This window comes from Canis lupus, chromosome 3 (genome assembly GCF_003254725.2).
Source record: "Canis lupus dingo isolate Sandy chromosome 3, ASM325472v2, whole genome shotgun sequence".
In the NCBI taxonomy this organism is placed as follows: Eukaryota; Metazoa; Chordata; class Mammalia; order Carnivora; family Canidae; genus Canis; species Canis lupus.
The window spans coordinates 17793099-17820389 of record NC_064245.1 but is presented as its reverse complement, the minus strand read 5'-3'; the positions used below and the strand labels follow the sequence as shown (position 1 = coordinate 17820389).

The following is a 27291-nucleotide window of genomic DNA, read 5'->3' as shown; positions in this document are numbered from 1 at the left end:
AAGTAGAAGAGCTGAAAAACCAGACCATGGGAATGTTCAGGGCTCCTTCCCAATATGATCCTTGAACATGCCCATCCATCCACCCGGCTATTGGAAATCTTTGCCAAAAATAGAAGTGGTGCCAAAGACTGGGATAGAGGCAACAGACTATTTTTATTCCAAGTGGAGGAATAGGCCACGTAAGCAGACGAAAACATAGAGCAACTCAAAAGAAATGTCAGCCCCTGAGCCCATGGGTGTGTTTCCTCCTCATGGCATGAGATTTGGGCAGAAATCTGTCTCACCAAGTCGGGACCTGCACTTCGGGCTTTCTCGAGCTGCGGTTCAGAAATGCAGCACAGGATTTGAGACAAAAGCAAGTCTTTCATGCCCAGTGTCATCTGTGTCTTATGTTTCTTTCTTTTGTTTTAATAGATTTTTTTTTTTCCCAGAGTGAAGGGGATGACGTCAGGCAAATATGCGATACAGGCTCATCTAATTAAAATTTTGTTTATTTACTTGTGATTTTAAAAGAATATGAAGCATACTTGTGAGACATTTGTGTCTGGAAAGAGTTGAGCAACTCTAAAGCTGTAACGTGTGGCGATTGGTTAAAAATTGCTAAATTATGTGTCTTTATTTTCCGCGAAATGTCAAATGTTGTTCTTTTGCTTCTATAAAGGTCAATATGGCTTAAAGAGAAAGGGGGCAAAAAACCAAACTTGGACCATTAACTTGTTATTGAACTTTAGAAGTGTTTTATTTACCAGTAAAATTAAATCTAAAAATGTTGTGGTGGCTCTGGAACAAGAAAGACTAGATTGCAACAAAGTTAATGACTTTGTGTTACTCTCCTCTTCTTTCTGGGCCTTTCAGTAAAAAACAAAAGGGAGAAAACGAGTTAGACAGCAGAAGTTATTTATAATTACTCTGTGTATACATATATGTGGAATATATATTCTGCTGCATGGATGGGGTGTCATAATTTTTTCCTTATGCTTTCTGCCCTTTGATGTTCTTGAACAGAATAGAGCTGGGGAAATAAAATTCTTTTGGTAAATACATTTCATAGTGGTATTTACTAATGGTAAGCATGGACTGACTTCTCAAAGAAGTCATCTCCTTTTTAGAAGCGATGATCAACAACCATATACACGCTCACACACACACACACACACACACACACACGGCTAGAAAAGGAGAAAGCACTCTTTGTTCTAGGTTATTTCCAAATAACCATTGTTATTCGTTAGTACCATTTGATCTGGTCATGAGGCACTACTACCTCATACCCCTTTTTGGGGTTGGGGGGGAAGTAAAAATAATGAAAGCACTATTTAACAGTTCAAAACCATAAACGTCTATTGAACTGCATCTTCTAATCCTGTTGCGAAGGCTGAGAGTAGTCTGGCAAAATGCAGGTCAGAAAATTTTTGCTGTCACTGACAGACACATGCTAGTGACGTGTTCAAAATAGAATACGCAGAAGTTTATCTTTTTTTTTTTTTAATTCCAGTGTAGTTAACATTAAAGTTCATCTTTTGTAGCTCCTCACCCACTTCCCAAGTCTTTCTCCTTCTCTGGCCCCCTGCCCACGACCCCCTAATTTGTGCTCTTTTGCTGAACGTGGCTTACTGTCCATTAATCCTCTGTCGGCAGTCCCACAGTGCTAGTTTCAGGTGTGCCTCTTGCCATGATATTGGCATTTTTTAAAAGATGGTATTTATTTATTTTGAGAGAAAGAGAGAGAGTGGGTGCAGAGGCAGCTAGAGTGAGAGTGAGTGGATGGGGAGGGGCAGAGAGACCCTCCAGCAGGCTCAGTGCTCAGCATGGAGCCCAACACAGGGCTGCTTCTCCACCCTGGAATCATGACCCAAGCCTGACCCTGGAAAGTGGATTGCTAAGGCACTTGGGCTTTACCAAGTTGACTTCCTCTCCAGGAGTAGAGAAACAAGAGAAGGCCTGGGAGTCCCCCTTTATTTATTTAAATTTTTTGTTATTGAAGGCGCCTGGGTGGCTCAGTAGGTTAAGCGTCTGCCTTCAGCTCAAGTCACCATCTGGGGGATCCTGGGATCAAGCCCTGCTCAGTGAGGTGTCTGCTTCTCCTGCTGCCTCCTCCCCCCTGCTCATGCTCTATCTCTGTCTCTGTCTCTCTCTCTTTCTCAAATAAATAAAATCCTAAAAGGCAATTTCTTATTGAAGTATAGTTGATATTCAATGTTATGTTAATTTCAGGTGTACGACATAGTGATTCAACAATTCTACACAATATGCAATCAAAGGAAACCATTCACAAAATAAAGATGCCACCTACTGAATGGAAGTCCCTTTTTAAAATGCCAGCAATTGGGGCTCCTGGGTGGCTGAGTCGGTTAAGCATCTAACTCATGATCTCAGGGTCATGAGATCCAGCCCAGTATTGGCCCACTTGATATTCTCTCTCTGCCCACCCCCCCAACTCGCTCTCACTCTTTCTCTAAAAAAAAAAAGAAGATAGCAATGGAAGGTCCATTTTCAGTTGTTTGGTGCAGACAAATTTAAATTTTCTTTAAAATTTTTTTTCCTGAATTGACTCTTCTGTTTGTATTATTTCTGAATCGTCATCAGTGAGTTCCATTACATTATTAGTTTCACAAAGTGAGGGTCTATTAGAGTAGGTATTTTGGTCTGTTTTTTGGCTTTTATCCTAAAATTTCCTATTGCATTTAGTTTCCATTATATTTTGAACTCATCTACCCAAAAGCGCCTCAACATTATTTTTAAACATGTTTGTCTTGTTTTTCTCTCACAGTTAAGTGTGGTTAGTATTAGGTTCATTATGTAAGGTTCCATTTTCACTTTAGGCTCATCTAGTATTACTGCATCAGAAGGAAGTTAAACTTAACATCATTTACCAAAACAGGTGTAACAGGAGGAAAACGAGGACAGAGATACTTGATGTGGAGATCGAAAAGTTTAGCCCTAGTGCAGACCCCTGAAGTGAACACAATGAAGGACTGATAAGATGGCAAGTGGGACAAAACAATCAGGGTAAAATGTACTTTTCTTAAAAAAAAAAAATTGTTCATAACAGACTTCAACGTATTCATTTTAGAGTCAGGAAGAAAACTTCAGATTGATTGGTTTAGTTTAGAAAATTGCCTGAAAATATGTGACTCTAAAGTTTTCCATAATACTCTCTTATATTTGAGTTCATGTGAATTTTTATAATTAACTTCTGAAGATCAATGTTAATTTTTTAGTATCAAAACTATCACTTCGAATGTGAGGTTTAAAAGTCTCTAGAACTGCATGGTCTACGTTTGGGAGAGACAGAGGAAGAGGGAGAGCTAGAAGTGGCCCCTCCGACACTTGGGGTTTCAGCAGCTTTGTCAGGGGGTGTTGCAGACCTCAGAGAGGCCGGGCTCAGTCCTGGCCAACAAAACTATCTGGAATAAAAGTAACAAGGTGGTCAGAGGGGAAGTCACATGCTACTTTTTGCTCTCCCTTTCATTTCAGGTATTCTTAGCCCTCAGGTCTTACCTCTCCTAAATTTATGAAAGTAGATGAACATGACAACTAGTGCTCCCTAGACCTGTCAAGATAATCCTTTAAACTACATGCTGCTAACATGATATGTAAACACTGGTCTTGAAATTGTCCACTTGGAGTGGGCCATGTAATATAATTTGCCTAAATGACGCTTCTCTGAACAGATCAGGAATGCAGTTAGAAGAACAGTGAAAGCTGTAATCTGAAACATCACATCCTAGAATCATTAGGGTGAATAACCAGACCCATAAGAATGCATTGAAAACCCCGAAGAGGGATGCCTCAGTGGCTCAGCGGTTGAACATCTGCCTTTGGCTCCGGGCATGATCCTAGGTCAGGGTATCGAGTCCCACATCAGGCTCCTTGTGAGGAGCCTGCTTCTCCCTCTGCCTGTGTCTCTGCCTCTCTGTGTTTCTCATGAATAAACAAATAAAATCTAAAATCAAAAAGCAAGAAAGAAAGAAGAAAGAAACCCACCCCAAAGAGATTGCTCAGAGAGAGCCCAGGCAACATCAGTCTTGGTAAATGACAGCACAGAGTGAAGGACCTGGAATCAGACAGGCTTAAGTGTGAGTTCTAGGTAAAGTGCCATACCTAAGTCCCAGTTAATGAAATAACAGTTGTAAAGTGCTTAGCCCTGGTGCTTGGTGCGTAAGCAAACACTCAGTAAAGATAGTTTCTTTTTTAAAAAAACAAAAAGGAAACAAGAAAGGCAGAAAAAAGTTGCATGGTCTTAAATAATTTTCCAAATTTATTTTGAATAAATGCATTTATGCTAGAGCTTTTCATGGTAACCAGATCAACAAAGCACGGAAAGTACTATTGCTAGGGTATATTGGCTGGAAAGAACAAATACTGAGATTATGGCCATACACGATACAGAGGGATTTTATTTCATTCCCGTCTTCTTGCCTTAGACTGTGCTGATATGTTCATGTGTAATTCTGTTCTCCTTTTTAAAATTTTTCCAGATCTTCCCTTTCTTAAGGATCCAGCTTTAAATATACCACTTCCTTAAAACCTTCTGTGCCTCCCTAGTTTACCATAATCTCTTCTGATGCCAGCCCCCACATTGTATTCTGTATTTTCGCTTATTTGGCACATCCTACACTACCTGGGGCAGTTCCCCAGCCATTTCCCTGAAGACCCACTCTCCTGCTCCTTTTATACTGCTGGGAAAGCTTAATTACAGGGCTGGCACAAGGTCCTCAGTAAATTCTTGTTGAATTAAATCTCTTATTTGAAATTTCCAATGCCTGCATTCCCCTCCTACAAGTCCCAATTTAGGGAAATCTCTTGAAATGACTCACAAGTTTTCACACCTCATCCCAAACTGACATTTTCAAATTATTTACATGCTTCCTAGCTTTCCAGTGTGTACTATCAAAAGTGTTTATATTAAAAGGACATACTTAGTTATCAAACATTTATCCTAAGAAATGTGGTGATAGCCAGCAGCATTGTCCTGCCGAAGAGCTAAAGGTTACATGCTTTGCTTCTAATAATAGATTTAGTGGTGGAATTAGGAATACAAGTAAGGTTAGCCTCCCAGAGCAGTCTGGTGGCCTCAGGCAACCAGGAAGGTGAAGTCGGTGTCTTAGCTAACTCACTAACTTTACTGGAAGTGCATATTTTCCATGTGCCAAGTTCAGTAACTCATGGAGTAAATGTTTGTTTTGCTATGCTTTGAAAAGTTGCTTTGCTTCTTGTAAGTTTTCTCGGTGGAAGAATTCCAAGATATGACCTAATCTATGTTTGCGGCATTGAACTAGAAACAGGATTTGTTCTGTGACTTGGCTCTGTCATTTATGGGCCACTTCTGTAGGGAGGGTGTGTGGAAGCAACAGGAGAAATGCCTGGCCTGTTAATGCCAACAAGCAATATACTCATAAAGTTTTTGATTTTCTAACATCTGAAGGCAGGCATCCAACCTTGCAGAACAGAAGGTATCCATCTTGCAGATCATGGTCACTCGTTCCCAGAATTACAGTAACCAGGTAGTACGTAGGATCACCTCAGAGGACTTTCCCATAACCTCCACAAAGAACACCTCTGTACTTTCCTGTAGGTGCTGTGGTTTGACTCTTTGTATAAACTCCCTCAGGTCAGAGATGAATTAGCCATTACTAGTAGGGAAGCCTATTGCCAGTTCGGGCTATTTGTTATTAACCCTTGAATTTACTCTGTAGGCATCCTATAAAGCATTTGAGAATTTATGCTTGTTAACTAATGGTAATCTTTTGTCTTAAAGATTGATTTGAGAAAGAGAGAGAGAACAGGAGGGAGGGGCAGAGGGAGAGAGAGTCCCAAGCAGACTCCACACTGAACATAGAGCCCAACTTAGAGCTCATTCCCATGACCCTGAGATCACAACCCAAGCTGAAACCCAGAGTTGGTTGCTTAACTGACTGAACCACCCAGGCACCCCAACTAATAGTGATCTTATTAAAGATTTGAGTTATTACCAAAGGAACTACTAAAGAGTTCATGTCAGGGCACCCAGGTGGCTCAGTCCATTGAGCACCTAACTGTTGGTTTCAGCTCAGGTCATGATCTCATGGGTCATGGGATCAAGCCCTGAGCAGGTCTCTATGTTCAGCTGAGAATTGGCTTGGGATTTTCTCTCTCCCTCTGTCTCCCCCTCTGCCCCTCCCCCCCTTCTTTTCTCATAAATAGATAAATAAATCTATCTATAAATAAATAAATCTATCTATCTACCTTTAAAAAAAAAACAGAGTTCATGCTATAGAAAAGTATCTCTTAGCCGGATAAATAATCCGTAATCACACAGTAGACAAAGCAAAAGCTAGATCTTATTGATGGCTATAATCCTGGGTAAGAAATTAGGAAACTAACTTCATAGATGACACCAGTACTTAGCCTGAACCATTTTAAGTCTTTTCTGTTTTCATAAGATCAATCTGGGTTGCTTTTGAAATCAACAGACTGGCATGCTATTGATTCACAACCTCAACAACTTTGTTAACCCTTTTTAAAATAAAGTCACTCTGGGGCTCCTGGGTGGCTCAGTCATATAAGTGTCTGCCTTCAGCTCAAGTCATGATCCCAGGCTCCTGGGATCAGCCCCGCAGCTGGCTCCCTGCTGAATGGGGAGTCTGCTGCTCCCTCTCTCTCTGCCCTCCCACCCCTCCCTCCACTTGTGTATGTTCTCTCTCTTTTTTTCTCGTTCTCAAATAAATAAATAAAATCTTTAAAAAATAAAGTCACCCTGATGTTAGAACTCACTAGAAGTATACCAGCTTTACAGTTCTTCAGAGTTCCTCATGCCCCCTCAAGCAACACTCTACAATATAGTTTAAAATCTAATCACACTTCTCAGAATTATAATTTTGAACAATCAACAGGATTCATTTTGGGTTTGTAATGTACTCATTGGGAACCATATGGCCCATTTAAGTAAACATCTGTGATTCCCTTTACACTGAAAATAAAGTGCTACATGAAGATTTTATTCAGTCTGATATCAGAAGCTTCACTGCTCTTCTCTACCCGTTACTCTGGCAGGAACATGTTTGGTCTTCTTGTACTTACTACCCTTTCCTGCCTCCTCTTGCAAGGGTTCTTCTCTGCTTAGTCCCAGCCACTTTTTGGTGTATTTCCTTAGATCTACAAAATATTTTTTTTCCTTATCACTGCATTTAAATGCCAAAATATCCTCACCTTTGTTTTTCTCTCACTGACCTGTAGCCACTTGAAGATAGGTGTTACATGTTTTATCTCTGTTCTAAACCTCTTCAGATATGTTGAGTGAATGAATGAACCCATGAATGAATAAATAGTTGAATGAATGCTAAGAATATTGAAAGGTTTATTGTACTTTTCCAATATGTTTAGTTATACTGGTGTATCTCAAATTTATTTTTTTAAACATTTTATTTATCTATTCATGAGAGAAATAGAGAGAGGCAGAGACACAGGCAGAGGGAGCAGCAGGCTCCCCACGGGTTGCCTGATGCAGGACTTGATCCCAGGACCCTGGGATCATGACCTGAGCCAAAGGCAGATGCTCAACCACTGAGGTACCCAGGCGTTCCTGGTGTATCTCGAATTTAAATAACTGTTTACCACCAATCTTCCCTTACACACACACACACACACACACACACACACACACACACTGGGGCAAAAATAGTAAAAACATGAAGGCCCATTCTGCTGTATTTGCAGTAAACTGATAATGACCACACTAATTCCAGAATGGTCTATCCTTGGTTCCCAGTACTTAGCATTTGAATCATCACCATTGTTCAGTCCCAGGCAAATCTGAAAGGACAGGATTCACTGGGAAAGAAATGTTGCCTTAAGTTCCTAGAGGATTATTATAAAAACAATGAGGCAAAGATTCTTTCATGTTGGAAAAATAAAACAAGACTTCTATAATTAAAACCAAAAGCTATAGCATAGATGAGAAAAAGCAGTAATCAGCCTAAAATGGGAAAAGCCTGGGTTTCAAATATTTAATTTTCTCTGAGCTAAGAAATTGATGCAGACTGTTGTGGGTGTTTTAAGATCAAAATTATTTAGACAGATATATATAGAATGTTTTGCTATTATATTTATGGATTAGAACTAGCTCCGAAACTCATTTCCTTTCCTTATAAACAACTATGGTTGACATTTACTCGAGGTACTCTTTCTTCTCCACCACATATAATTGTGATCTATGTAGCAAGAAGAGCAAAAATCACTATTAAAGATCTGTTTTTTAAATTTCCCTACTACCATTCTCAGCCATGCAGGCCATGATCCAGGCTAACTTAGAAGGCACTTTGGAAAGCACGTAGAATATTTCCCTTCTTGTCTGTTCTATAATCACTTCTCTTGATTGGATTCAGCAGTATTTTAATGTTGTATAAGATGTGGTATTGTTTGTTTTCTTTCAAGTATATTTTAGAGGCTGAATTTATCTTTGGGGACACCATAGATCAAAGTTTGATCCTTAACTTTGTAGGCTGAAAAACAGATTTGACAAGGCTCCAAAAGCTGATTCACTACTCAAGTATTCATGATGTATTAATTTACAATGAGATTTGTGTGTGGCTGGGGAAATGGACCACTTGTCTATAGAAAGTAAACTCATAAATTTAACCTTCTTTGTGATAATACCCAAGAGGAAACTGAATATCTACAACTATGTTGTATTCTGTAGTTATTTAAAAAATCAAACTGTAATTCTAGAAAGACCCATATAATCCAGTCTCCAGCCTTGATTTTGCAGATGAGAAATTGGGACCCCAGGCTTTCACAGCTACAAATGACAGAATTGGAACTAGAATCCAAGATTGCCAGATAGAGATCTATGTACTTTTTACAAACCCTGCTGCTGCCCTGATTTTGGAGTGGGATGGGTAGTGGTACCCATGGTAGTGGTAGTGGTAGTGGTAGTCAGAAGTTGAAACTAAAGATGGTCCAGGGGTGCCTGACTGGCTCAGTTGGTAGAGCATGCAACTTTTGATCTCAAGGTTGTAATTTTGAGCCCCATACTGGGTATAAAAATTAGTTAAAGTCTTGGGCTGCCTGGGTGGCAAAGTCAGTTAAGCCTCCAACTCTTGGTATCATCTCAGGTCATGATCCCAGGGTCCTGCGTCCAGTCCCATGTCAGGCTCCCTGATTGGCAGAGGGCCTGTTTCTCCCTCTCCCTCTGCCTGTCACACTCCTTCCTTGTGCATGCACGCTCTCTCTCTGTCAAATAAATAAATAAAATATTTAAAGTAATTATAAAATTAAAAAGTGGTCTAAATTCTTTAGTTACTATAAAATTAAAAAGGAAAACAAGCTTAAAAGGAAAATTTTTTATGAAGCTAAAGTCATCTGATAAAGCACCTTTACCTCTACTTTGGTTGGAGGACATTGGTAAATTTCTAAATTTAAAAATGGAAGAGGAGGGGCACTTGGGTGGCTCAGTTGGCTAAGTATCTGACTTCAGCTCAGGTCATGATCCCGGGGTCCTGGGATCCAGCCCTACTTTAGGCTCCCTGCTCAAGAGGGAGTCTGCTTCTCCCTTTTCCTCTCCTCACTCATGCTTTCTCTCTCTTTCTCTTTCTCTCTCTCTCAAATAAATATTTTTTAATTTATTAAAAAAATAATAATACAAATAAAAATGGAAGAAGACACCAAGAAATAAAGGATCTGGGTCACAGGTTCATGATGAAGAATCTCTTGACAGATTCTTGACTCAAATGGCTAAACAACCATTTGTCATTGGTTTCCTGAATGTTTTGTCTTTGTACAACAAACTGTTAGGTTTAGTTTAACTATTTACATTCTAAATCTGTCTCTTTTTTTAAAGATTTTATTTATTTATTCATGAGAGACACAGATTGAGAGAGGCAGAGACACAGGCAGAGGGAGAAGCAGGCTTCATGCAGGCAGCCCGATGTGGGACTCCATCCCAGGACTCCAGGATCATGAGCTGAACCAAAGGCAGACACTTTAACTGCTGAGCCACCCAGGCATCCCAATCAATGTGTCTTTAGTTAGAAGTCCCTTTGGGGTTTCCAATAAATTTGCGTTTTGTTATTACCTTCATCAGTAATATACTTACAAATCATATTTTAGGTCATTTCTACAAAGATTTCAACACATAGCATCTCTCATCACTTATTCATTCAAAAGTACTTAAGTCAGTCACCACATCAGGTTCTGAGAGTAAAATGGGAAACAAAACAGGAATGGTCCCAAACAGAGCTCACAAAATCAGAGACTGCTTCTACTGTAGGAGGCAGATTTTAATGAAATAATCACACAAACATTGCCAAAACCTGTGATAAGTTCTACAAGAGAACAATATAGGGTGCTATGAAAGCATAAACAGAAGGAAGTCATATAATTTGGGAGATTGCTGAAGAAGTGAGATCAGAAGGCTAAGTAGTACCAGTCCTGAGGGAAATTAATGCATTCTCCAGCCACAGAGAACCTCGCACGAGGGAGCGGCCCTTAGGACTGCACCTGGCCATCCTACCTATGTAATACACAGTCATGGGATAATTGGAAAAATTAATATGCAAAGCCCTTGGAGGATTTGAATTTAGAATAGTGTAGCTGGATGTGGAAAATACAAGTGGGGGACAGCAAAGAGCTTGGAAAAGTAGGTAGAATCCAGGTCTTCTAGAGGCTTATAAGATATTTTAAGACTGGAGCCTTTATCTTAGAGGAGGAGTTAGCATTAAAGCATTATAAGCAGTGAAGTGGAATCTTCTGTTACAGAGAATTATTGCAGGAGAGGAGGGCAAAAGGGTAGAAGCTAATTGATACAGAGATTCTTGCTTTGGTGAAGGTGTGATGTCATGGTGTCTGACTAGCATTTTAGCAGTGGATTTGGAGGGAAATCCAAGGTTCAAGAGATATTTTGGAGGGAAAACTGCCAAGACATGGGGGGTGGAGATTGAATTGCAGGGTAGAGAGGAGGAGAGAGAAGGTGCCATCCCAGGTGTCATGTCCAGTGCCGTCCTTGTGACTTCAGTATGTGAAGCCCACCCTACATAGCTTCTGGTGCTCTCTATCTCCACAAATACCTCCTGGTCCCACCTGGACTTTGACCTTTCCCTGAACTACCTCACTGCTCCACTGTAAGGGAAGCACAAAGACCGGTGCTGCTAGCCACTTCAAACCCACATTTCTAAACCTGCTAAAGAGAACTCTGTGTACTTGAGGAAGTTACTGAAACTCTCTGAACAACGGCTCATAGGATAAAGGATGATAATACATACTTCATGGCATTGTTGAAAAGTTTGAATGACAGTGTTTTCAAAGCCCCTGATATGTGATTGGCACATAGAGGAGTGCAATGAAGTAGAAATTTCCTTTCCTTTTTTGTGTGCTGATTTTTGCATCTTATGTTTCTGGAAATCCCACTAACTTTGTCTGATTTACTACTACAATAAATGAGAATGTTATTATTATTTTTTTTTAAGTAAGCTCTATGCCCACCATGGGGCCGAACTCATGACCCCAAGATCAAGACTTGCATGCTCTACCAACAGAGCCAGTCAGGCACCCCAAAAAGAGTATGTTTTTAATAGAGTACTTATTTTATCAGTTTTTGTGCAGAGGTTAAATCCATCATACAACTTATTAAAGACACATACTTACTGTCAGTTTGGCAGTAAGTGGTATTCCAAGGCCAGGTTCCAGTGTGTGTGTATGTAGGGGGTTTCCCATATACCACCAACAAGGAGTTCTCAGGACGCCAACTGGGAGGCCTGCTGTTGAACTCAATTCTAGCACTAGCTGCTGGAGATAACATCAGATTCCACAAGTTAGAGGTTCAGTCCCACAGGACTACTCCCCCACAACCCCAAGTCAGATAGCAGTCATAACCCAGGTAGTTACCTGTACTTGTGACCAACTGGCTATAAATCAGAGGTTCCCAAGACCGCTGCCTTGGTTTCAGTTAATTTGCTAGAGCAGCTCACAGAACTCAGAGAAACAGATGACTGGTTATTGTAAAAGGATATAACTCAGGATCAGCCAAACAGAAGAGATGCACTGGGCAAGGCAGGGAAGATGACACAGAGCTTCTGTGTGCTCTCCAGGCGCCCCACTCTCCCAACATCTCCAGGTGTTCACCAACCTAGAAACTCTAAACCCCATCCTTTTGAGTCTTTATGAAGGCTTCATTACATAGGTGTGATTGATTACATCATTGGCTATTGGAGATCAGTTCAACTTCTGGCCCCTGCACTTGTCCCCAGAGGTCAGGGGTCAGACTGAAAGGTCAACTGTGTAATCACAGGCTTGGCTCCATGGGCAACTGGTCTCCATCCTTAGGTACTTTCCAAAAGTCACCTCATTAACATAACAAAAGACAATTTTATTGCTCTCCTCACTAAAGGAAGTTCCAAGGATTTTAGGAGTTTCATGTCAGAAACTAAATGGAAAACCAAGTCTATATTTTTTATTAGAAATTGCAATGTCACAGGCAGTCAGTCTGCTTGTAGGATGGAGAGAGTGCCCCTTTCTTAAAATGTAGCAACTATTTTTTTTAAAGATTTTACTTATTTATTTATTTATTTGAGAAAGAGAGAATGAGAGAGAGAGCGCTCACCCATGAGCAGAGGGAAAGGCGGACTCCCCACTGAGGAGCGAGCTCCATGCAGGGCTCCCTCCCAGGACCCCAGGATTATGACCTGAGCTGAAGGCAGGCGCTTAACCAACTGAGTCACCCAGCCCCCTAAAATTTGGCAAGTATTAAAAAGGAAATGTAAATACTTAGTATGCCACTGACTTCAAGTTTGTATCTTAAAGATTTAATAAAATGAAGAGGATCCAACTACCATATCTCAAGCCTATTAATTTCACACATGGACATAAAATATGTAGGAAAGAGGAATCAATATGCTGTAAATGTAAAATGTGCATTCTCTTATAAAGGTGGTAAAATTTAAAGGGAAAGTACAAACCACTATGTGCAAAACTACATAAAGGAAACCAAATTTTAGGGTTTGGGATTTAGTTCCTTAATTTTAGCAAATTTTCTTTTTAGATATAGCTATTGCCTGATAGACTTAAATTAAAACTATATTTAAACCAATCAAATAGTAAAATGTGTCATGCTTTTTTACATATACTCCCAAAAGCTTTAGACACACACAGAATTCAGCATTTATTGTCTTTCCCATAACATGCCTTTCATCCGCTCCCACTAGTGGTGGTGGTTGTTCCAACTTGGCCTATAAAAATTTGTGAACACATACCTTCATACTTAAGTGAAATGAGTCACAGAGCAGATGCCAAAGAGAGTACCCCAATTTAAGTCTTCCAGAATTTCTAAGATGTGTTGAGGAAATGGCATAGATAGTACAATTTTACTCATATCTTAGATAAGAGTAAGCCCTTAAGATGTAGAAGCTGTTCATAAAGATATCTTGATTTTTCTTTTTTTTTTTTTTAAGATTTTATTTATTAGAGAGAGACAGAGGGTGTGCATGCTCATGCACCCATGATGAGGGGAGGTGCAGGGAGAGAGGGAGAAGCAGACTTCTTGCTGAGTAGAGGGCCCGATGCGGGGCTGGATCCCTGAACCCTGAGATCATGACCTGAGCCAAAGGCAGACACTTAACTGACTGATCTATTCAGGCCCCTCTGATTTTTGTTGTACACATTTTTTTTGGACTTCATAAATTCACTTATCCACTCAACAAATATTTATGAAAAACTTGCTGTTTGTAGGGTGCTGTGCTGGGCTCATAGAAATGAAGAAATCCCATTATCTTGCTTTTGGACATTTACAGGCTACAGTGTGATATAGGAAGCCAATTAGAAAACCAGTAGGATAGAGCCTAACAAGTGCCGTAAAGCAGGTGCAGTGAGAGGGTCTGGTTACCCAACCCAGTATGGGCTGGTGGGATGTCCACAGAAGTCAACAGAGGAAGCCAGTACTTAACTAATGGGTAAAGCTAGCCAGGCTAGGCAAGGAAGAGGAGCAGAGGGTAAAAGGAGGCAAACCCGGGAGAAGCTAAAGCACATTTGGAGGAACTAAAAGTGCCTGATGATTCATGTGCCTGGAGTGGGGAGTCTCAGGCAGGGAGTGGTAACAGGCAAGGCTCAAACACACAGAATGCTTTATTAACCAAGTTACAAATTTGTATGCTTTACTCTGAAGGTTTTGGGAACCACTGAAGCATTAACACCCTCCCTTTTGTGAAATGACTCAATAAAGAATAAGTCATAACAGTGAAGAAACTGATACCCATACCCATGCCTTAAGAAATATAGTCAAGAATTGTATTTCTAATCACACTTAAGGCAGAACAGCACCTTGGTTTGTATTCTTTACCTCTTCTGGGAAAGAAATGGTTCTTAGCCATGTAAAATATTTAACCGCGAAGATCCTGCCCGGCCTCACAATGTGACATTATTTCTCTGAACACAGCCATGTGGTGGACCACCTCAAATGGTAGGAATCTGTTATACAAAGAAATAAATCAACCAGGTTAAGATTGAGACCAATTATGGAAAATCCTTTTGGCAATTAAAAATAATATCACCTTATCTTTAAAAATACATATATATATCTCTAAAGATTTTATTTATTTATTTATTTCAGAGAGGGAGACAGCACAAGAGAGAGCAAGGGGAGGGGAAGAAGCAGACTCCCTCTGAGCAGGGATCCCAATGTGGGGCTTGATCTCAGGACCCTGAGATCATGACCTAAGCTGAAGGCAGATGCTTAACCGACTGAGCCACCCAGGCACCCCTAAAAATATATTTTTATGTTTATTTTATTTTATTTGAGCTTCCTAATAACCCATTGATGTAACTGGTGTTGATATTCCCATTTTACAGACGAAACACTGAGGTTCATATAAATAAAGTATAGCTCAGTATAGCAGTATTCAAGTAGCACAGCTACATATTATGCTAATTAGTATATAATTATATTTATTATATTAATACTACTTATTAGAGATTCAGTCCCAAGATATCTGACTTTAAATCCTATTCTTTTTTTTTTTTTTAAAGATTCTATTTATTTATTTGTTTGAGAGAGAGAGTGCTCACACTCACTTGGGCATTTGAGTGGAGGAAGAGGGAGAGAGAGAGGGAAAGAGAGGATCTCAGGCAGACTCCTCACTGAGTGTGGAGCCTCATCCCCCAACTCTGAGATCACAGCCTGAGCCAAAATCAACAGTTGGAGGCTTAACGAACTGAGCCACCCAGGAGCCTCTAAATCCCTACAAGAGAATGGTCATAAGCAATAAAGAAAATTAAATTTTGGGATATACTAAAATCCTTGTTTAGATTTCTTTTGTTAAGTTATCAGTCAAGAATTGAACACTCTACTTCCTTAAAGAGTAGAAGCTAATGAATAATGTCCTTGGACTCCAAATATAAAACAATATAATACCTTTTCCTAATTTTTGTGTTTATTTTGGTCTAAGAAAAAAACCCTATTTAAAAGGTTGTTTTTTAAAAAATAAAAGGAAAATAATTTCTTGACTTGAAATCATGGTATTTAAATACTAGAAAATTTATCTTTCACTCTGGTATATATGTATGAAATTTGTGTTCTAAGAATTAGCTGTGGAATAAATACATGAAGTCTTTTTTTTCCCTTTGAGTTTCCTTGTTTTTGTTTTTGTTTAAAGATTTTATTTAGGGGATCCCTGGGTGGCTCAGCGGTTTGGTGCCTGCATTCGGCCCAGGGCACAATCCTGGAGTCCCGGGATTGAGTCCTGCATCGGGCTCCCGGCGTGGAGCATGCTTCTCCCTCCTCCTGTGTCTCTGCCCCTCTCTCTGTGTCTCTCATAAATAAATAAATCTTTTTTTTTTTTAATTTTTATTTTTTTAATTTTTTTATTTTTATTTTATATTTATTTTATTTTTTCATGAGAGACACAGAGGGAGAGAGAGAGGGGCAGAGACACAGGCAGAGGGAGAAGCAGGATCCATGCCGGGAGCCGGACGCGGGACTCAATCCCGGGACTCCAGGATCGCGCCCTGGGCCGAAGGCAGATGCTAAACCACTGAGCCAGCCAGGGATCCCCATCTTCGAGTTTCTTTGTAAGAACATTAATACATGTCCACATATGAAACTTGCCTAGTATTGCAGAGTTGAAAAATTCTGTTGAGGAAGAAGTTGGAGAGTGTGGACCTACATCATGGCAGGCATTTTAGGCCATAGGACTTAATTTTATTTCCATATCTCATATTTTTAACTCTACTGTAAGTTTTTTGAAGCAAGTACTACATCTTTTACATTATTTGTACGAATGACAAATTTCCCATGCATTGGACAATCAAAAAGGCATGCTATGCAACATTATTTTGTTGAGGAAAGATAAAATATTTGGAAGAGCATCCCCAGGTTTCAACAAGGCCTTTCATTGAACCCATCTTCCACTTCACTCATTTTCCCTGAGGCAGTGATATGAAATTCGGGGAGCTTGGAACACTGAACCACGTGAGTGAACATGAAGTACTTTTGGAGAGAGGACTGAGGCTGTCTGGTCACTGCCTGCAGGGGAACCCACAGTGCACTACTAGGTGGACACTCAGTTCTTCTGTATTAACTCAATGAATGAATCAAAGATAATCAAGAAATAATTTAAATTGCAGACTATCATCATGTCAAGAAGGCTTGTTTGGGGGACACCTGGGTGGCTCAGTGGTTGAGCATCTGCCCTTGGCTCAGGGTGTAATTCCAGGATCTGGGATCGAGTCCCGCATTGGGCTCGCTGTGAGAAGCCTGCTTCTTCCTCTGCCTGTGTCTCTGCCTCTCTCTCTCTCTCTGTCTCTCATGAATAAATAAAATCTTTTTTTTTTAAAGAAGGATGTTTGGAATCTGAGGAGTTGTTTAAGGTATACCCAATAGCTCTGCTGTGTCAGACAGTATAGCTTTCACAATGCTGGGCCCTTGCTGAGCCCTCACTAACCCCACTAAACTGCCTTGTAAGGCACTATCATCGACACTTGAGTGAAAGAAGGTGATGTTAATAAAAATGCTGAGACAACAAACTAAACCAGGAGTCCCAAGCAAACCAGGGTTGTCCCAGTAAACCAGGATCTGAGGTTACCCTAGCAGTTGCCCAACTATAAATCCAATCTTCAGCTCTTTTTCAAAAAAAAAATGCTTACATATGAAAACATGTCCTTACATAATTAACGGGTTGGAGAAAATAAACCCTCTCTAGAAACTTAGTTTTAAGAAAGTTCATATCCAAGATAAAGTGGTTATTTCTGAGACTTAGTGTAATTCTAAGATTTGGTGTAAATTTTGGAGGTTTCTTTGGCTGCTCTGTATTTTTTCTTTCTTTTTTTTCCTTCTTTGCAATAAACATTAACAATGAACTAGAGCTGCTTTATATTTTTGCCTTTACAAAATTAAAATATCCTTAGATTTCTTTTTTTCAGAGTTTTGTTGGTAAATCAAGTATTTCATGGAGCATTCCTGGAGAAATTTTAATGTCTTTGTTTCTCTAATTATTATTTTTTTTTAATTTTTATTTATTTATGATAGTCACAGAGAGAGAAAGAGAGAGAGGCAGAGACATAGGCAGAGGGAGAAGCAGGCTCCATGCACCGGGAGCCCGATGTGGGATTCGATCCCGGGTCTCCAGGATCGCGCCCTGGGCCAAAGGCAGGCGCCAAACCGCTGCGCCACCCAGGGATCCCTGTTTCTCTAATTAAAACGTTACAACAGAGGGGCACCTGGGTGGTTCAGTCAGTTAAGTGCCAGACTTGATCTCAGCTCAGGTCTTGATCTTAGGGTCACGAATTCAAGCCCCACATTGGGATCCTTGCTGGGCAGAGAGCCTACTTTAAAAAAAAAATTACTAACAAAAGGATATTAAATGATTTGTCCCTACTAAGTAGCTCATTAATCAGCAGAAAAGAGTATTTGAAAACAGTAACAACATATTTGATACTATATATTCTGGCTCTTAATATCTGGAATTATTATTGATTTCTCTTTAGATCCTGTATTATCTTAAATCTATGAATGTGAATATTTCCAGGAGTGTGACACCTCAAAGAATTTTTATTTATTTATTTATTTTTACCTCAAATAATTTTTATCTGCTCTGGAGATGTCCTAGAATTTGCCAGTTTGGCCAATTATAATGACAAACCTATTCCTGGCCTCCTCGGGGCATGATTTATACCTGTATTTCAGTAAAGCAAAACATGAGGTGTTGAGTTCCACATTTCTTTCTTTCTTTTTTTTTTTTTTTTTAATTTATTCATGACAGACACACAGAGAGAGAGGGAAAGAGAGAGGCAGAGACACAGGCAGAGGGAAAAGCAGGCTCCATGCAGGGAGCACGATGCGGGACTGGATCCCGGGTCTCCAGGATCACACCCTGGGCCAAAGGCGGCGCTAAACCACTGGGCCACCTGGGCTGCCTGAGTTCCACATTTCTATAAAAGTCTACACAGACTATGTCATTATTTTGAAATTGACACTTGAAAATTCCTAAAACAAGATTATTTAAATCATCTGATACTTGATTAACCACGTTGTGATGAAGAATTCCTTCAAAGTTTACTAGGGTGTGTTTTATTTTATTTTTTATTTATTTTTAAAAAAGATTTTATTTACTTATTCATGAGAGACAGAGAGAGAGAGAGGCAGAGACACAGGCAGAGGGAGAAGCAGGCTCCATACAGGGAGACTGATGCCAGACCCGATCCTGGGACTCCAGGATCAGGCCCTGGGCCGAAGGCAGGTGCTAAACCGCTGAGCCACCCAGGGATCCCCTTTTTTTCCTTTTAAAAAAGCAATACAACAACTAGGAGCCTCTGGAGCCCAGCAACCTTTGAGGGGCCCTATTGGCAGCCCCCCTGAGGCCAGGGCTTCTGCCCAAGCCTCTCCCTGAAGCCACTAGGCAGCTTTTTAAATACCCCAGGACCTTTGCCCAAACTGTGGACCAAATGGAAAAAAGGTTTTGTAGCAAAAAAAAAAAAAAAAAAAAAAAAAAAAGGCAGTATAGAAGATTTAGAAGCCCACTGACTATCTGCTTTCAGCAACTTGTGGGACAGGAAGTCAGGGATGCAAAAATTGGGCATCTCCGGAAAGGATCTTGGTGTCAGAGAAGATGTAAAATTGACAGGAAGGCACACCCACATTCCTCTCTCACTGTAGAAAATGTATTCAACATTCATTCAGGACCTTCACATGGAACACCTGCTTCAGTTCTCAGTTTAAAGGCATTGAACTCTGTGCTACATAGTCTTTAGCTCTGAATAAGAATCATAATGAATGAAGTAGGTGGAGTGGAAGGAAGAAAACACTACCATCCAGGGTTAACAGAGTTATCAAGCTAGCTGATCGCACTTCGTGACTCAAGTGATTCCCTCACCTCAGGGTACCTTATCCTGCACAGCACTATATATTATATATTTCGGTCTATCCTCACGACTCTCTCTTTCGTCACTGTTTTTCCCAGAGACATTTGTTACACCTGAAATAAATAAGTGCCTCTTTTTGCTTCTTCTTGAAGTCTATTCTTGACAGTGTGGCCTACCTCATTCTTCTGGAACGGAATCTTCCTTGGGTTTCCCGTGGTATAGTTAGCTGTGGCTGTCCTCCTCTCTGACCTGCCTGACCGGTCAGTTCTTGTTTATGCCACTGGTTCCTCTTCCTGTTCATGTCCTCCAGCTGTTTTTAATCCTGAGCACTCAGCCTTTTCCTCTTCATTGTGTCTTCCTTAAAATAATCATATAACCACATGGCTTCTGCTTTTACCACCCCACTTAGCCTCTAACTTTGCCTTCTTCCCTGGTCTCCAGGCTGGTACTTGAAATAACTCCATGTGTTTTCACTTCTGCATGTATGATCTTTAGTTTACACAGCGAAATTATTCCTTCTCCTGTTTTTATTGGCACTCGGTCATCCAGTTTTCCCCTTTTCATCATCAACCCTATTCTTTGGTCACCTACCACTGTCCAAACAATTGGGCTTCATCCATAGCATGGTTAACAGATCCCTGAATGATAAATTTTTAAGGTGTGGTTTTTCAAAAAGGCATTTTAAAGGCTGTTGGAAGGACCTATGTTTAAAAGTACTAGTAGAGGGGTGCCTGGGTGGCTCAGTCGGTCATCTGTCTGCCTTTCGCTCAGGTCATGATCTCAGGATCCTTGGAACAAGCCCCGAGTTGAGCCCTGGATCGGGCTCCCAGCTCGGCGGGGAGTCTGCTTCTCCTTCTCCCTCTTCCTGCCTCTCCCCGACTTGTGTTCTTTCTGTCAAATAAATAAATAAAATCTTAAAACAAACAAACAAACATAAAAATACTAGTAAAGAATGGTTTCATGCTTATAAATATTGGGGGGAAACAGGAGAATAATATTTTGTGACTTGTGAAAATTGTATGAAATTAAAAATTTCAGGATAGTTTCAACAAAAATCATTATGTCCTGCTAAGTCTAAAATGTTTACTATGTGACTCTTTTCAGAAAGTTTGCTGATCCTCGGTTTAAATGATTAGTGTCCAATGGGATAAGACAACAAATTCAAAAATAAAAAAAAAAATTTTAAAAGACAACAAATTCAAAACTCTAGTTTGTTATCAGGCTTTTAAAAAACAAGATGGAAAATAATAAAATAAAATAATAAAATAAAATAAAATAAAATAAAATAAAATAAAATAAAATAATAAAAAAAATAAAATAAAAAATAAAAAACAAGATGGTTACACACCCATGAAACCACAATAATTTCCATTACCCCAATAGATTCCCAGACCCCCCTGTAGAAGCTCTCTCCCTCTGCTCCCAGAGCAGGGCAACCACTGGTCTGTTTTCTGTCCCTGTATATGAATTTGTATGTCTAGGATTTTGTGTCAATAGAGTCATGCAGTTAGTACTCTTTTGTGTCTGGCATTTTTTTTAACCAGCATACGGATTTTGATTTCTACTGATGTTGTTATGTGTATCAGTAGTTTTTTTTTTTTTTTAATTGTTATGGGGTTTTTTTTTTCAGCTTTATTGAGATATAATTGACAGATAAAAATGTAGGATATTTAAAATGTGTATTATGTGATTTGATCTACATATACACATAGCAGTCGGCCAGTTTGACTCATGGCCATAGTTTGCTGGACACCTTGTAAACTTTTTACTGTTAGACAAAACAAAAAGCAAACTTTTGAATAATCTTTACTATGTAGAAAAACCAACAAGAAAACATGAAGACAATTTAACCATTTTGTTACTATTGTTGTTATTACTATCATTAATATTATTTCAGTGTACAAACTTTGGGTATTTCCAGTGCCTTTAGCAGAGGTTTCTCAGAATAAACCAAAAATGGTTTCAAATTATATTTTTAAGAAGTATTTAGAGATACAACGTGATTTAAATAAATAATCATTGTACAGTTTGGTATTTTTATAATTTTAATTAGAAAAATCTGTTTCACATTCAAAGCTCATTCCAACTCAGTTCTCTTTACCAGTTCTTATTAAAACCAGAAAAAATTGTTCTCGGGTTCCAAACTTCTGCATTATTTAGTTCCATCTCACTATTATTATGACCACCTTCAGTCTTTGTCTCTCAATCCTACCATCCAATTCAATTTATACTTCTGAAATTTTTCTAATCTAGGGATTCTCAAAGCAGGAGGTTGGTGAGGTCAGGGATTTGAGAAGTAGTCTGGTTCCTGATAAATAATATCATGACCGATTAATGTTCCATGCTTTGAAACTTAACAGAAACATGATGAACAATGAGAATCTCAGAGATGAACCTTCTTTTCTAGACCTCCACAGTAAGTTCAAGGGAAAAGGCTGAAGGAACAGGAATCCTACCTAGAGATGAGATTGCTGAGACATGACCTAGTAACTATCCCTTGTTTCATGAATATTTATCGCAAAGAAGACTAACCAAATGTTTCTTATGTCCATAAGTGACATGCAAGAATTACGTCCTTAAGTTGCAGAGAGAAACTTCGCATGAAAAAAAAATCTTATCTATGGTCTAGATATATATGATTAAAATACATAAAATTGATATTGTTAGATATTATGAAATTTAATTTTTTAAAAGATATTATTTATTTACTCATGAGAGATACAGAGAGAGAGGCAGAGGCATAGGCAGAGGGAGAAGCAGGCTCTCTGGGGGGAGCCTGATGTGGGACTCAATCCCAGAACCCCGGGATCCCAACCTAAGCCAAAGGCAGTTGAGCTCAACTACTGAGCCACCCAGGTGCCCCGAGATTACAAAATTTAGAACAGACATCTTTCTAAGCCAAATCTTGAAAGTAAATTACACTAGGTAATTGCCTACCCTATCCAAGTAATTCATAAAAACATTCAGATAATAATTGTTCCTGTAGATTTCGAAGCATTTCAGTTTGCTGACTAACTGATGGCCATCAAGATAAATTCTTGTTTCCTCTCTCTGATATGTTTAATGCACACATTTGATTGTGGGTTCTTATAAAAAATAAGAACCTCAACAAAAGGGACTGAAACTGAAAACTAAAAGAGTTAAGAAGCAAAGAACAGGGGATCCCTGGGTGGGTGGCTCAGCAGTTTAGCACCTGACATTGGCTCAGGGCCTGATCCTGGAGTCCTGGGATTGAGTCCCGCATCCAGCTCCCTGCATGGAGCCTGCTTCTTCCTCTGCCTGTGTCTCTGCCTCTCTCTCTCTCTCTCTCTCTCTCTATCTCCATGAATAAATAAATAAATAAAATCTTAAAAAAAAAAAAAAAGAAGCAAAGAACAATGAAACTCCTGCTTATCTCACACCTGAGAAAAATATACAAGTACACAAATACTGGATTTATCTTTTCAGTTCTGCCATTGGCTTGAAATCCCTTGTCTTTGCTGCTAAATCACTAGTGATACAAAACAGCAGTAGGTCAGCAGCCCAAGAGGATGCAAAGCCAGAAGCAAGAGATCACAGAGACTTCTCATGGTTGTCTGCCAAGGGAAGAGTCAGAGCAGAGAGCTGTGGAGCACTTTGAGTAGAAGTAACTACAAGAGGCAGCAGCAGCAATATACAAACCCACCCCCAACAGAGAAGCCAGACGCAGCCAGGAAGCCACCTGGGCACTCAGCACCTAGTAAGCCTGCCACCCAGAGGCGCACCAACCCAGAAAAACAGAGACCCAGCCCGGAGTGGATGCTTGGCTCTCCCATGAGAGTCTTGGCAATGTAGCATGTGAAATGGAGAGACCAAACCAAAACAAAATTTTATTAAGCAACTACTGGACTACCTATGGTGAGAGAAATAGAGGGCTAAAACCAACACATGCCTCCAACTCACATCTGTCCCCACCCCCATCCTACTCTCTCCCACTGCTGAAATTTAAAAACCATGATCTCTTCTTCCACAAATATTTCTTAAGCTCTTCTTGTGTGCCAGGGTCCATGCTACAAAATTAAAAATACAATGGTGAACTGGACATAGTCTCTTGCTTTCTAGGACAGCAAGATGTCAGCTTAATGGAAGATACTCTGTTTTTTAATCCCAAATTTGTGATTTTAATGAAGATTTCAATTCTCTATTTTCTTTATCCTGTTTTGTGCACTTAGACTAGTTTTGTTTGGGCCATTTGTATGATTCCACTGTCTATTTCTTAACTGGATTTTATAACAGATTTAACATTTATCTGGAGGTTTTGAAATTGTACATTTTTCCTATGGTTCCCAAAATATTATTCCTATTATTTTAATATCTTTATGTTTCAAGGTTTTAAAAATATGGAAAAGAAAAACAATAATAAATCCACATGTCCATGTTCCCATTATATAGAATTGATCATTATTTAATATACTGGCAAATTTGCTTTAGTTGAAAAAAAAATCACTGAGAAAAAAGGAAAATATTATTATAAAGAATTGGAACAAAGAATAAAAGTATAAGAATTAAAACCTTTTTTTAAAGTAATCTCTACACTCAATGTGGGGCTCAAATGCACCCCAACATCAAGTCACATGTTCTATTGACTAAGCCAGCCAGGCACCCTAAGGTTAAAAACTTTTAAAATCACTTCAAACTGCACCCATAAATAATCCTCATTAAGTGATCATAATGAAAACAATGATAGCCAGGAGTTTTCCAAATGTGATAGTAAAAACCACAGATCCAAAAAGCTTAGAGAATCCTCAACACAGAAAATCATACCTACATGTATCATAGTCAGACTCTTGAAAATCTAAATAGGAAATCAATGTTCCCTTCACTTCCCCAAGTGAAGGGAACATTGCATACAAGAAAATGACAAAAATCAACATTATTCTTATCAGAAATTCTGGAAACCAAAAGACAATGTGATGATATTTTGGGGCACCTAGCTAGCTGACTTGGAAGAGCATGTGACTTTTGATCTCAGTGTTGTGACTTGGAGCCCCATGTTGTCTGTAGAGATTACTTAAAAATAAAATCTTAAAAAAAAAAGACAATGTAATGATTTGAAGTCCCCAAACAGATGAACAACCTGATAACCTAGAATTCCATATCTGGTGAAAATATCTTTTTAAAATGAAAATGGAATAAAGACATTTTCAGGCAAATGAAAGATTTTATTTCTAACAAATCTTAACTACAAGAAATGCTAAAAAGAAGTTCTGCAGGCTGAAGGGAAAGAAAAGTGATATGAGAAAAACCCGCTTCTATAGAAGGAAATCAAGAGCACTCAAAAGATCAAATAAGGCATTAAATACAAAGGATCATTTTTAAAACCATTCCTATTATATTCATATGTATGTCATTAAGTCTCTTTAAATACCATTGGCTGTTTAAAAATAAAAGTGACATTAAGTGAACACACTAAATATTGAATGTCTAGTTAAAAGTAAATTTTAAATATGTAACCATATTAGATAGAGTTGCTATAATGTACAAGACCTAATTTCAATTTACTTGAATTTGTCCCAAGAAAAACTAAAATGGAAGAGGAATAATTGTTGAATTACAAAAAATTATTCTATACCACAAAAGGTACTCTAGACTCACTTGGCTGGCTCATTGGAAGAGCATGCGACTAGATCTAGAGTTTGTGAGTTCAAGTCCCACGTTGGGCATAGAACATAAGAAAGAAAGAGAAAGAGAGAGAGAGAGAGAGAGAGAAAGAAAGAAAGAAAGAAAGAAAGAAAGAAAGAAAGAAAGAGAGAGAAAGAGAGAAAGAGAAAGAAAGAAAGAGAGAAAGAAAGAAAGAAAGAGAGAAAGAAAGGGAGAGAGAAAGAAAGGGAGAGAGAAAGAGAAGGAAGGAAGGAAGGAAGGAAGGGAGGGAGGGAGGGAGGAAGGGGAGAGAAGAAAGAAAGAAAGAAAAGAAAGAAAGAAAGAAAGAAAGAAAGAAAGAAAGAAAGAAAGAAAGAAAGAAAGAAAGAAAGAAAGAAAGAAAATAAATTATAAATACATTAAAGAATTAGAATCACTGTTTTTATAATCTAAGTATTTTAATTTTATAGTATTGATTGATTCTATGCTATAGAAGATGATAGAATCATCAATATTCAGATCTCCCACCTCCTCTCTCCCAAACTTGGGAATTTTTTTAGTTAGTATTATGCTTTTTAAGTTGTCTAGACTTAACTTTTTCATTTGACCCTCTGTAATTCTCCTAATTTTTCTCAATATTGGTTTTATATCTAAATGCATAGATACAGATATTTTTATGATTTGTTTGCCATCTTCACATTCTGTTTTTTCCTCTATGGGAAATTCATGTCTTTATTGGTCATATTTTATTATCATGGAATTTGGGTTTTCCTCACCCAAGAAGATACATGGACTCTGCATTGCCTGTATTTTGTGTGTGTGTGTTTGATAATGTCAAATGCTATATTGGCTGGGTATAATATTCTTGGACAACTTTTCCCCTCAGAACTTAATAATTATTCCATTGTCTTTTAACACTAGTAGTCAATTTAAAGAAGTCTGAAGCTAGTCTAAAATTTTCCACTTATTAAGAGATTGGCCTTTTTTTCTACTCGAATATCTTAAAGTGTAAAACTTAGTAAGGCTACAGTTTGGTATTAAGGAACCTGTATCAAAATTTCTCTGGTACGTGGTATTATACTTCAAGCTGCAGATTCAGTTGCATTTTTTCCTTTTTTAGGAAACTGTTCTTAGATTAACATTATGGATTTTTATTCATCTTCAGTGACATTCACTGGATTCCTTAATTCAGGGACAGCAGTGAACAATTTTTGAGTATTTTTTTTACCTGTCAGCCTCTTTAATTCCTTTAATCTCTTTTTCGCCTTAATTCACTGGAATTTTATATTAGCAAAATCTCTTTGTTTTCAAATTCTCTGAATCACGATATACCTTATTCATAGTTAATTCCAACTACTGACAGCATAGTTAGTTGTTCAACTTTTGTGGCATACAGTGAGATGTGTGGTGTCTGTATGATCAATTCCTCATTGCCTATAGAACTCTAGCTTTGTATTCCTCAGATGTTTAAGTGGTGGCCCCACTATAATCTTTACATTTTAGTATCTAGACTGATGGCAGGTTAGACACCATCACCTACATATTTTTATCATGTATCATTGGTCAAAACTCTTCACCAGAAACTGAAATAAGTATGAGAGGTCATGCAGAGACAGTATGTCAGGTTGCTCAACACACTTAGCTCAGGATTGCTGAGAGCTCTTGTTGGATGGGTGTACTGGTGGAGGATACAGTGTGAAGTCTGTCACATGAGCTCCAATTTGCTGTGAGTGCATGATCACATTCAGAACATGAAAAAATTAGTGAGCTAATGCTTTGCTTTATTTAGCGACAATTTAAAATTAAAGGAATGGGCCTGGGCAGCTGTCTAATGGGTTCATTAAATGTATTTGAGACTTTGACCCCTTTTTTGTAACCTGAAGGAATTATGGGTTGAGAAAGACAAGGACCAGGAGGATTGCTGACTGAGAGCTTGCATGACTGATAGTTTAAATACCTGGATTCTGCTCTCCTCTGAGATCTTTTTACAAGCCCTGCAAAGATTAACTGCTCTTGTTTGAGGGCTGTATCGTGGCCCTTAAAGGGAGACACTCTCAGATTGAAGATGAGTCCTCCCAATTAGTGTGAAGTCCCAGATTTCACTTCCTTCAGGGGCAGGCAGCTTAATCAACTTCCTGTTTCACTCAGTTCTCTGCCTCCACTTCTCTGTCAAATATGTAAAATCGTAGTGTTGATTTTTTCCTACTTCACCTGAAACTGATAGAAATTATTGAGGAGCACCTGGGTGGCTCAGTCTGTCAAGTGACTGACTAGTGATTTCCACTCAGGTCAAGATCTCAGGGTCCTGAGATCAAGTTCCACCTCTGCTCAAGCACCGCAGGGAGTCTGCTTGAGATTCTTACCCTCTGC

At 39.0% G+C, this 27291-nt stretch overlaps 1 protein-coding gene and 1 long non-coding RNA gene across 2 annotated transcripts in view; one reads left to right on the top strand and one right to left on the bottom strand.

Annotated features, from left to right (window-relative positions):
* Positions 1 to 27291, top strand: part of ADGRV1 (adhesion G protein-coupled receptor V1) — a 517368-nt gene that overhangs the window by 474607 nt on the left and 15470 nt on the right. The window lies entirely within an intron of this gene.
* On the bottom strand, positions 715 to 19726 carry LOC118354251 (uncharacterized). The gene is made up of 4 exons (XR_004814404.2): positions 19500 to 19726; positions 14309 to 14436; positions 11623 to 11763; positions 715 to 848 (listed from the first exon to the last, which is right to left on the bottom strand). It is a non-coding gene; the product is annotated as an uncharacterized LOC118354251 (long non-coding RNA).